Source organism: Eleginops maclovinus, chromosome 8 (assembly GCF_036324505.1).
Source record: "Eleginops maclovinus isolate JMC-PN-2008 ecotype Puerto Natales chromosome 8, JC_Emac_rtc_rv5, whole genome shotgun sequence".
In the NCBI taxonomy this organism is placed as follows: domain Eukaryota; kingdom Metazoa; phylum Chordata; class Actinopteri; order Perciformes; family Eleginopidae; genus Eleginops; species Eleginops maclovinus.
In genome coordinates this window covers 13,786,989-13,799,389 of record NC_086356.1, presented here as the reverse complement: position 1 = coordinate 13,799,389, position 12,401 = coordinate 13,786,989, and the positions used below count along the sequence as shown (strand labels likewise).

Below are 12,401 nucleotides of genomic sequence, written 5' to 3'. Positions count from 1 at the left end.
CAAAAAAGCACTTTGAATGTAGAAAATCACACAAAGCTGACAAGGGAACAATCCATTTTTTGCTGAATAATCGTGTCCCTGATCACACCTTGCAGCCTTATTAACCTCGTCCCCTGCAGACTTATTATATAGAATCAGCAGGGTGAATAATTCACAACATAGCAGCTCTGTGACTACAAGGTGAAGAAAGAGCTCCATCAACTGAATATTCACAACATTTTGCAAACTCATCTAATTAGCACTTTCTGCAGGATGTAATTAATTAGTTAATCTTCTTTTTAAGAAAATGTAAATGTTCGAATAGAAGCATTTCTGTCATCAACAGACTTACATGATGAAGAACTGAATGCTCCATTAAACCATAGCACAAAGCATTTACAAATCAAATGTTTAATCATTCATTCAAAGTTTTGCTATTTACTTTCACAATCATGTGATAGATACATAAACAAATTTTATTCAAGTCCATTTGAAATTTTAATAATCATGTGAAATGATCATGGGTTGAGCATAGTTTACAGAAAAATTCTTACATAATCGGCCCACTTAAATTGTTGTTGTAATATAACTAGTTCAAGAGGAGGATAGTTTACAGAGTGGCCTGAGAAACAGAATACATTTATATACTGTATGAATACCAAAAACACAAATCACTAAGATGAATAAAAAAAGTTAAAAACTTGATCGCATACAGTAGTGTTTGTGTGTGAATGATGACGTTGTGCAAGAATCCTAATTCCTGCAGCTGCCTGTCAGAAAATGCTCAGATGATGTTGTCAGGTTTGTAAGAAAGTAACAAACAACTTTCTGATATTAAAATAATCAAGGGTCCTGGATCTTTATGCATCATTTTGAGCTATAATATTGTCAGTGTACTGTAAGCAGGCATCATTGGTTTTTCGGTAATGCTGTTCTCTTTGTCCCACAGAAACAGGTTATTTTGTCTATTCTGCCTCATTTATGCTTCACACGAATCTCTGGTTTCCTATTAACACACTCTTGCATCGTCTCCTTCCCTTTCTTTCCAAAACATTAGAAGAACAGTCCAATCTCAGAGCGTCCAATCTCAGAGCGCCTGTTAGCAGTTTACCTGATACCTGATCAGTTTGCACTGATGTCACTGCAGCGTTTGGGCACATTAAACAACAAACAAACTATCAAAAACAAAAGCTCCCTTGTTCTTCAAATAGCTTTTTTAATGTTGTGTTCATGTCCTTATTTCCAATCAGCCACGGCTGTATGAGGGAGGCATTAATGCCTTTGAGCCTAAACTGCTTAATTTCCACCCACTCCAATAACGGTTTCATCACCATAAATGTAGGGCTGGTGCAAGTTCAATGAGTGAAAACTGTTACCATACACAGCAGGAGGGTCTCACTTTGAATGTAATGGATAAAGAGAGAAGAGAATAAAGAGTACTGCAACTTACAAATGAATTTAAAAGCGTTCATGAAGAACAAAGACACTAAATGCAGCTGCAATTCAAAGCAGGATTTTCACATCAGTGGGGATTTCACATATTGATCAAAATTATGTTCACAAAATGTATTGATAAAAAAGAGCTGTGTGCAAAATCTACAATCAAGGTATCTTACATTTATACCAACAGAATAAAATCCGTAATCTGCGTGAAAATATAATCGATATTGGAATGCATTTTGTTTTTTCTTATAAAAATGGTACAAGTTTTAAGCATTAGCCAAACATGGACCATAACAAAACAAAGTTAAATAGATTAAATGCACTGAAGATGTATTTTTTGGAATGATGCATTATCTATGAAATCCGTATTCCAAATTATCTTGAATGTATTTGTCAATCTTTACCCAGTGGCCCTCATTTTCCTCTTAAGGGGTGACTATTTACACTTCACAGAAAGAAAATGGTCCCTCCATCTGCCTCCGGGTGAATTATAATGCATTTTAGCAATTATATAATCCAAATTACACATTAAGAAAGAAGAGTTGCTGTTGGGGATCATGAATAATTCTCCTGAAGAACAAAAAGGTTAAAAGTGGCAAAAACAATGAAACATTTCTGCTGCCGTGCTGTAGGCATCCATAACCTTTTATGATGAAAAGAATAGCTCTGTAGGAGCCTAAATGCAGTTTGTTGGTGTTTTGATACACTCATGGGAGGAGTTTCCGGGGTTAATCTGGGGTCAGTCAGGAAATGCAAGAGTGGAGCCACACAGTTTTTTGACCTCTCTCATTCTCTCTTGATCTTTGGATAAACTGTATAACTTTGTAAAAAGACATTATTTTCTGTGCTTATTTTTCTTGAATTGAAGTAAACGGTTGAATTTACCGAGTTGTCCTGTGGATTTTTTGGATTTGGATTACGACGAGGGAGATTGTTACGAGCGTCAAGCTAAGGCTTCATTCACTGGAAAGCTACATTAGTCAAAAAACTAGCTCTGCATGGATTTACGCTACTGGAATTTGGAACGGCTTGACTCGAAACGGATAACGAAAGAAGGAACTTTGCACTGACTTCACGGTGGTATTGAGAAGATAATTCAACAAACCGTAAGTTTTATCTGCCTTTGCTCGGCCGCGGATCGCTAATTGACGCTACTTTACAAGGACGGCAGTGAAGTGCATGCGCGTGCCGTGCCCGTCGTTCGGCTGAATGACGAAGTGGAACGGATTTCAAGCGTAACGCTCACTCTGCGGTGCTTCGACATTTTTACCAAGTAGGCTAAGTGTGGAAAATTCAGCTTGTTATGGATGAACAAGACAGTGGAAAACGAACAGTAAAAATGACTGAGAAGGCTGTAGAGGAACGCAAGGCTAGACAAATCCAAGCACGCAAATGCAAGCTGTCCCAGCTAACTAGCATGATAAAGCAAATTGAGCAATTAATGGAAGACGATGCAAATGTCGACACTGTAAAAAATAAATTGCGTGTTGACTTTAGTATTTTGCATCAAGAGTTGTCCAACCTAAATTCTGGTTTGCAACAATTCATGGATGAGGACCAATATGCTGATAATCAAAAGAATTGGTTTGATCCTAAAGATAAATCAATGGATGATTTCTTCTGGAAATGTGAGGAATGGATGAAAGAGGTCATGAAACGCTCAGTGCAGGCTGAAGAGTGTGATGAACAAGTAACACACACAGATAGGCCTACATCGTCAAAATCGACTACTAAACGTACAAGTAGACGCGGATCACTATTTGGAAGCGAGTGGTCAGCTTCTTCCTCAGTCAGAATAAAGGCAGAAATGGAGCGTGCATCTTTAAATGCAAAGGCTGCTGCTTTAAGGGAGAAGTTGGCCATAGAAAAGGAAGAAGCAGATTGGCATGCAGAAAAGGGATACAGAGAAGCAGAGCACAAAAGAATAGAAGCCGCCATAAAGGCTAGAAAAGAAATGCATGAAATGCAGACTGCTCTTGCTGAGTCAGATGCAAAAATTGAAGTTTTGCAAAAATATGAATACACACAAGCAGGCACGAGCATCAATGACATTGATGAACAGGTTGGCGAAACAGAGGTAAAAACTACTTTTCAACTACCATCACAGCACGTCATAACTAACCCCGACGTTAAACCCATTCTTCAGCCAGCAATGCCTCAAAGAGCCTCAACTGCAAAAGACATGGAACTCAATAGTGGACCTGGGCTTGATAGTCTATGCAAGGCCATCTCTCAGCAAGTCAATGTGACAGAGTATCTGGTGAAGAATCACAACGCTTCATTACTTCCCCATCTCACTATTCCAATATTCAAGGGTGACCCGCTTGAATATAAATCCTTTATCAGATCTATTGAACATGGAGTTGAAGGCCGCACTGGCGACAATCGTGATCGCCTACAATTTTTGCTGCAGTACACAAGTGGACAACCGCACGACTTAGTTAAGAGCTGCATCCACATGGAACCCTCAGCAGGTTATGCTAAAGCAAAACAAATGCTGAAGGAGTTTTTCGGCGACGACTACAAGATAGCAGAAGCTTACATAATGGAGGCTTTGGATTGGCAGACAATTAAGCCAGAAGATGGCGCTGCACTACAGTCCTTCGCATTATTCCTCACTGGATGCTCAAACACAATGACAGATATTAGCTACATGGAAGACTTGGATAACACAGCTAACATAAAGGCATTGGCTAACAAGCTTCCATACAGACTCAAAGAAACCTGGAGAAAGTCTGCCTGCGACCTACAAGAAAAAACAAAGAAAAGAGCGAAGTTCAAGGATTTCGTCAACTTTGTCAACAAGCAGGTTAGATATATGTTACACCCACTCTATGGAAACATAAAAGAAACCACCACAGGCATGAAAGACCCAGTCCGACCAAAACCACAATATGCCGAGACATTCAAACCCAAGAAGGTATTCACAACTGCCGTTGTTCCCGCCGGAATCGAAAACAAAGTCAAGATGGAAAACGACAAGCAAGCAACTTTAAAAACACAACCTGTCACAGTGGACGCAAACAGCAAGCCTTGTGTTTATTGCAAAGGAGAGCAACACAGCCTCACAGTCTGCAGAAAACTCAAGGGCAAGCCACACAAAGAGAAGATCGACTTCTTGAGACGCAAAGGTTTGTGTTTTGCATGTTTGAAACACGGTCACATGAGTAGCAGCTGCAAAGAGAAAGTTCAATGTGAAGAGTGCTCTCGACTGCATCCCACACTGCTGCACATGTACACTAAAGACTTGCAGGGAGAAACTGCAACAGAAAGTCGTGGACAACAATCTTTATCAAGTGCTCTTGTACAAATGACTGAAACTGTTGGCATCATTGGGGCCGGTAAGGAGGATTGTGTCCTTTCCATTATTCCAGTGTGTGTCAAGGCACAAAAAGGAACCAAGGCAGTGAGAACATATGCCTTTTTGGACCCAGGTAGCTCAGCTACTTTCGCTACAGAGTCACTGATAAACCAACTTAACATGAATGGACGCAATGTTAATATCTTGTTGCGTACTATGGGTAATGAATCTGTTGTGAACGCATGCATTGTCACTGGACTGGAAATCAGTAGTCTGGATGGCAACCAGTTTATTGAACTTTCAGAGGTGTATTCACAAAAACACATCCCTGTAACCAAAGATAATATCCCCCGCCAAGAGGATGTTAACAGTTGGCCTCACCTAAAGGAGGTGAAACTTCCCACTATCAAAGCTGGGGTTGGATTACTCATTGGAGCAAATGTTCCCAAGGCGATGGAGCCACTACAAGTGGTCAACAGCGTGGACGATGGACCATACGCCGTGAGAACAATATTAGGCTGGACTGTAAATGGACCGCTCAGGGGTGGAAGTGGTACAATGGAGACAAACAGATTGACAGAAGTCTTTGCTAATCGAATCTCAGTAGCTAAGCTAGAAGAGCTCTGGCAACTGCAGTTCAAGCAGGACTTTCCCGATGCCGGACAAGACGAGGATATCGAAATGTCCAAGGATGATCACAAGTTCGTCAACACGGTGTGTCAATCCGCAAAACTTTCGGACGGTCATTACAGTGTGTGTCTTCCAGTGAGGAACAAGTCATTGTGTATGCCAAACAACAGATCAGTTGCAGCGCAACGGGCTTTGAACTTACGAAAAAGATTCTCTAAAGACGCCAAGTTTTATGCGGAATACGTTGCATTCATGGATGACATACTCAAGAAAGGTCATGCTGTAAAGCTCGACAGTACAGAACAGGAGCCAACTGAAGGGCGGACATGGTATCTGCCTCATCATGGAGTCAGACATCCAGTCAAGCAAAAACTGCGCGTCGTCTTTGACTGTGGAGCAAGCTTTGGAGGGACATCGCTGAACCAACAGCTCCTGCAGGGACCGGACCTGACAAGCTCACTAGTGGGGGTCCTTATGAGGTTCCGACAAGAGACTGTGGCAGTTATGGCTGACGTGGAGGCCATGTTCTACCAGGTCAGGGTCAGCAATGAAGACACGGATCTCCTCAGGTTTCTCTGGTGGCCTGACGGGAACTATGAGCAGGAACTTGTTGAACACAAGATGTTGGTCCACATCTTTGGCGCAACATCATCGCCAAGTGTGGCAACCTTTGCGCTTCAGAAATGTGCAACAGATTTTGAGGAAGAATTCTGTCAGGAAGCTGCCAGAACAGTCAAGAAAAAATTCTACGTAGATGACTGTCTTAAGTCAACTACTGATGAAGACACAGCAATCGCCCTTTGCGCCGACCTGAGGAACATGTTGGCAAAAGGTGGATTTCGACTAACAAAATGGTCAAGCAACAGCCGGAAGTTGCTCAACTCAATACCTGAAGAGGAAAAGGCAAGGGTCGCGCCCTTGAAGTCCCCAACCATACCAAGAATGGAACTGACTGCAGCCACAGTTGCAATCAAAATGGACAAGCTTCTGGAGATAGAGCTCGAACTGGAACTTCACGACTCCATCTTTTGGACAGATAGCACGGCTGTGTTAAAGTACTTGAACAGTGAAAGCACAAGGTTCAAGACTTTCTGGAAACGCTGGTGCAGGGAATACCTCATGCAGCTTCAAGAACGTCAACGATGGTTCACGCCTGGAAGAAACTTCTGCGTCGGTGACGTGGTGCTGATTGTAGACGACACTTCACCCAGAAATTCATGGCCACTTGGAAGAATTGTGGAAACCTTTCCCGACAAGAAAGGCCTGGTTCGTCAGGTGAAAGTCAAGACCAAGACCAATGAGCTTTGTCGTCCAATAACAAAGCTATGTCTTCTGCAAGAATCAGAAGATAATTGATGAACTGTTTTGAAAGACCCGTTTGGACAGGGCGATGAACAAGAATAAGATTTGTTTATATTGTTGTTCTTTAACTACAGTAAAAGTAACATAGCATGTAGGCTCCTTTAATTTAAGTTAAAAGTTTGAGTAATTGTCTTCAAGGGCATTGATTACAATTAGGGGCCGGTAATGTAGGAGCCTAAATGCAGTTTGTTGGTGTTTTGATACACTCATGGGAGGAGTTTCCGGGGTTAATCTGGGGTCAGTCAGGAAATGCAAGAGTGGAGCCACACAGTTTTTTGACCTCTCTCATTCTCTCTTGATCTTTGGATAAACTGTATAACTTTGTAAAAAGACATTATTTTCTGTGCTTATTTTTCTTGAATTGAAGTAAACGGTTGAATTTACCGAGTTGTCCTGTGGATTTTTTGGATTTGGATTACGACGAGGGAGATTGTTACGAGCGTCAAGCTAAGGCTTCATTCACTGGAAAGCTACAAGCTCATTTGGCTGAGACACAAAAGCAACAATAAGTAACACTAATGTGTTTTCTGGCTAGATTTTCTATTTAAAAGGGTCCTACAAAAAGGTCAACAGTCACTCGTAAATATCCATAAATGCTATGTGTCCAATATACATGGATGTAATGGTGTTCTTTACCCAAAGAGAAAGACATATCAATGGTTTTGTTTAAATACTTTAACTTCGGGCAAATCTATGGGAAAGTGTTTCTATGGAAGCCCTGGTTTAAATGATGTCCCTTTGGTGCTTGTTGAGTTGGGCCCGTGGGTCAAAAGGGTCATCAGGAGATGGACGTCCTCTCAATAGCTGGTGCTTGTTGACCACCATCTGAACCAGCACCCACACACTAAAACAATCCAAAAGAGGTCATTATTATCAAGAAGCTAAGACCATGTTATGCTAAACACTGCAAGTCAACCAAACAAGGAGAAATAATAACCCTCAGCTATCTTATTTTTGGCAAGCAGTATTCCCTTTAATGTATTGTATAAATAAAGGTCCTTTTCTTTTCTGCAGCTGTCCCTGACAATTTAGAAAACATCATATAACAGACAGCTGAAATGTATTTATCAAACAATCTTCATAAAGATTTTATAAATATCTGAAAATCATTTCCCCGACATTGCACTCATTTCCCGTAGATCAGTTGCATTAACTGCAGCTATTCAGGTTGCTAGGCGACAGTGCTACGGACCAGCGGGTGTCAGGTGACGCAAACAGAAAGTCCTCTGTAGGCCAGACCGTCTCATTTCGTAGACCGCTCGGGCTGCTGTTCCTTCATTTTATTTTTAGATATATATATATTTATTTTGGACGGAAACTTAGCGTGAGAAAAGGCACGTGTGGGGTGACTGCGTGAGATATGTGTTTATTGCGTGATTCTCCCGCTCAATGCATGAGAGTTGGCAGCCATATGTTAGGCCAGTGGTTCTTAAACTTTTTGTCTGACGACCCCACAAAAAAAACTGGAGAGGTTTGGTGACCCCACTTTCCCAAAAGTGTGTAAGTGTGACGTCACGTTTCCGTAGCAACCGATTTTTTGTTCCAATCCAAACAAATTAACAATGTATGACGATTATTTTATGGAAAAGGAACGATTTTGTGTGAATTAATTTACGAGTTTGCGTCTCCAATGATTTGAGTGATAGTCATACATTTTGAAAGAAACAGCAATGCCATCTGCAGTTTGGTTGTTTGGGGGCGGGCTGTAAATCGCGTTGCCAGGACAACGTTATGCATTGCAAACCCATGGTAACGACTGTCAATCAAGCAAAAACAAATAGGCAATGTGTAAGAAAAGGCCTGGGCGGCAACAATTTATTAACGCAAACAAGAACTGGAACAAACAAAGCAATGAAACAAATGTCCAAATCAAACGGGAGTCAAGAGTCAACAGAGAGTGTGTATGATTGGAACGATCTCACTTCCTCTTATACGGACGCCATGTCAATGAGAAGGATGGGCCTGCTTCCGCGAGCATAGCAGGTCAATTCGGGGATCGATGCTGCTCACAGCAACACGAAGATTCTCCTCCATGCTGTTGAGACGACATCTGTATTTGTTCTTTATGTAGGCCAGGGACGAAAATGTCTTTTCGCACAGATAGGTTGATCCAAACGGCGTGAGGATGTCCATGGCAGCCTTGGACAACCCGGGGTATTCCTGCACAACTGACAGCCAGAATTCATCTAGAGTTTTTGAGGCAAACGACGCCTGCAATGTGCGGTCGCTGGACAGCTCAATCAGCGCATCCTCGAGCTCAGATGGCAGGTTGTTTGAGGAGCAGTTGGTGAATGGTTGTCGTACCCAGTCAAAAGGCTCTACATTCTCCGTGAGGAAATACTTATTGAATTTGTCGAGGAGACTACGAAGATGACAGGTTATTGACTCTTTCAATGAATTGGCATTCATGTCACTCTCCAAAAAGTCGTGCAGCTCCGAGAACATTTCAAAGTCCCCACTCTCTGCACGGGCTGCCCAACGCTGCAATTTTTTTGTGAAAGCATTCACTTTGTCTGAGAGGGTCAGGATGTTTGTGCTGGGGCCTTGTAGTGACAGGTTGAGACTATTTAATTTGTCAAATATGCACGCCAGGTATGCAAGACGTGATAACCATCTCGAGTCAGTGAGATGGTCTGCAAGAGGGGAATGCACGTCTGAGAGGAAGGTGCGCACCTCGCTTCGCAACTCGAACAGGCGTGTAAGAACTTTGCCCCGTGAAAGCCACCTTACCTCTGAATGAAAAAGAAGGGATTCATGTGCAGACCCCATTTCCTGGCAGAGAAGGGCGAAGAGTCGTGAATTTAAAGGGCGCGATTTGATCGAATTCACTATTTGGATTGCTGTTTGAAGAACATTGTTAAGCTCGGGTTCAAGTGTCTTGGATGCCAGGGCCTCCCTATGGATAATGCAGTGTGTGAACTTGACATGTGGTGCAACGCTAAGGACCTTGGCTTTCAGCCCTTTGTGTTTTCCCATCATAGCCCCGGCACCGTCAGTGCATATGCTTATGCATTTATCCCAATCCAGGCCTGTCTCCTCCATCCAACCATTAAGACAGTTAAAAATGTCTCCACCAGTACATCTTCCTTCCATCGGAGAGCAGCACAGCATGTCCTCATGCAGTTTCCCGTCATGACTGTAGCGAATGAAAACCATTAAATGGGCTACATTAGTCAAGTCAGTAGACTCGTCTAACTGCAAAGAAAACCGGCTGTTTTTCACTCTCTCGATGAGCTGGCATTTCATATCATTAGCGATGTCGTTAATGCGTTTGGACATGGTATCATTGGAGAGGGGAATCTGTTTAAGCACACTTGCGATCTTTTCACCATGCATTGCTGTGGTCATCGCAATTGCTGCAGGAAGGATGAGGCTTTCAGCAATTGTGTGTGGCTTTTGTGCTTTGGCTACAAGGTGGGCCACTTTGTATGACGCTGCCAAGGCTTTGGTGGGCACAGTAGCTTGGCTATGCACAACGGTCTTTTGCCCATGCAGCGCAGCTTCTTTTCGTAAAAAAAATGTCATGGGTTTCTGAGCATCATCTGGATGTCGGCTTTCGAGATGTCGTCTCATTTTTGTGGGCTTTAAACTTTCATGTGCCAGAACATCGCCGCAAATAACACACTGTGGGTGGTCGAGCTCATGTTTTACCTGGCACGTGAATCCATATTTAAGAAATTCTTTCAGGTATCGGCGACGCCTCGTTGGTGGGTCTTTTTTATTCTCACCACCGGCCAAACTTGTCCCATCTGAGGATCGCGGAGGAGTAGGTGCACAACTGGAGGTAGATGGCACTTCTGAGCTCAAATCATTGTTTTTTAGCAGCCACCTGTCCATTTTTGATGAAAGTTATAACTAGGCTAGTGGCTAAAAAAGTGGCTAGTATCACAAACGTGGCTAGTAACGTGGCGAGTTAACTATGACGTATTGTAAAAAAACCGGGAAGAAATTGAGTTTGAACAGTGGGCGCAGATTGTTACATTGTTTCTATCATAGGACCAATAAACGATTCGAAAACGCCATTTAAAGCAGGGCAACTTTTTTTTTTCTCTCTCTCTCCCTCTTAACAGCGTGTAGGAATGAGAAAAAGGCAGATTTTCATTGTATTGACATTTTATTTTTCGTTGTTTCACCAGGTGTTATAACAGCTAATTTCCGACTGAAGTAACAAATAATTTTGCGACCCCACGGAAGTTTTTGCCGACCCCGTTTGGGGTCGCGACCCCTAGTTTAAGAATCACTGTGTTAGGCTACCAACATGTCTGGCTAACTAGTAGGCCTGAGAAGCCACACACTGGTCTAAATCACCTGTTTAAACTAGCTAGCACGCTAACAGCACACCATGCCAACTAGCATGCTGCCTGAGCCCAATATAACCTAACAATATTATACAGATACCTTAGCTTGTCAATCAACACATCATAAACTTCTGTTCTTCAACATTAACATACACTTTTAGTTTCACAATAAACCAACAACATGGAGGAACATGGTGATTAAACAGCATGCCAGGCTAGCATTAAGTCATCAGCAGCATGCCACTCAAATCACCAAACACTCATGGGGCACAACACATTAACAAGTTTTGACTTACCTATTTTTATCGTTCACCCTTCTTCTAAACCTAAGAAATTTCTGGATCCGGCTGCAAAGTTGCCCATGTTGTTCACTTCCTGCCTTTAGCTCCACCCTCTTAGATCTAATTAGTAAAAATAAAAATAATTGGGATGACCATGGCTTTTCAGCCACACATCTCCACCTCTGCTTTATAAAGCAATAATCTTACTACAGTACGAAACTGTTTTTTTCTGACAACAACACAAGCAAGTCTTAGATAAGTGGTAGCTGTCCCCTTGGCAAAATATTCATCATGGTTGTTCAAAAAATATCATCTTGATGTCCATTTGCTTTCAATGAGTGAATTGCCAAATACTCTTCAGCATGTTTCGAAATGAAATCCCCCCCACTCTGGCCCTGATTTTCCAGTTTCCTATATGCAGGCTCTGTACAAGCTTCCCATGAGAAAGATGAACCTGTTCTGCAATGTCCCCATGTTGGCCCGAGACAGTTAAGCTGTCTTCTTTGGGTTATACGTAACGTAATTAGTAAAGTAACTAAGTTACTTTTTAAGGAGTAATCAGTAATCAGATTACTTTTTCAAAGTAACTGGCAACACTGATCCCTACACCCTGAAAGTATAAAAATCCAGCCAACTCCTGTTGAATTAATATCAGGGAGCTCCGAAATCCCTTTCACCATGCCTCTACCTGAATGAGGTAGAAATGTAGCGTACCAAAGAAGATACCAGACCTATAGACTTAGACCTATATGGCGATCACGGCAGCCAAGAGGTTTCCTACTAAAATGTACACCACGTCTCCCCCTTGTGTTGAAGTTTCAATTGGCCATCGGCAGTACTGGGCAGAATGCATTTAAAACTGTATTTCCTGCATTAAGGATTATAATCAGAATACCTTTATTAGTCCCACAGAGTGAACATGTTCAAAAGTAACATCCAAGTGCCAAAGACAGCTTATCACGCAAGAAGCATGCATAACAAAACTATTGATATAAAGATAACAAACTATAAATTACACAGAATACAAAATACATATCCATTTCCAACAACAGTTTAGCGAGAGCAGCCAGGTGAGAGTATAAAAGGTGGTAGAATAAATTACACAGC

General features: G+C 42.0%; 1 protein-coding gene across 1 annotated transcript in view; it reads right to left on the bottom strand.

The window, feature by feature from the left end:
* The window catches only part of cabp1b (calcium binding protein 1b), a 29,849-nt gene that overhangs the window by 16,872 nt on the left and 576 nt on the right, over positions 1-12,401 (bottom strand). The gene's annotated exons all lie outside the window — the stretch shown is intronic.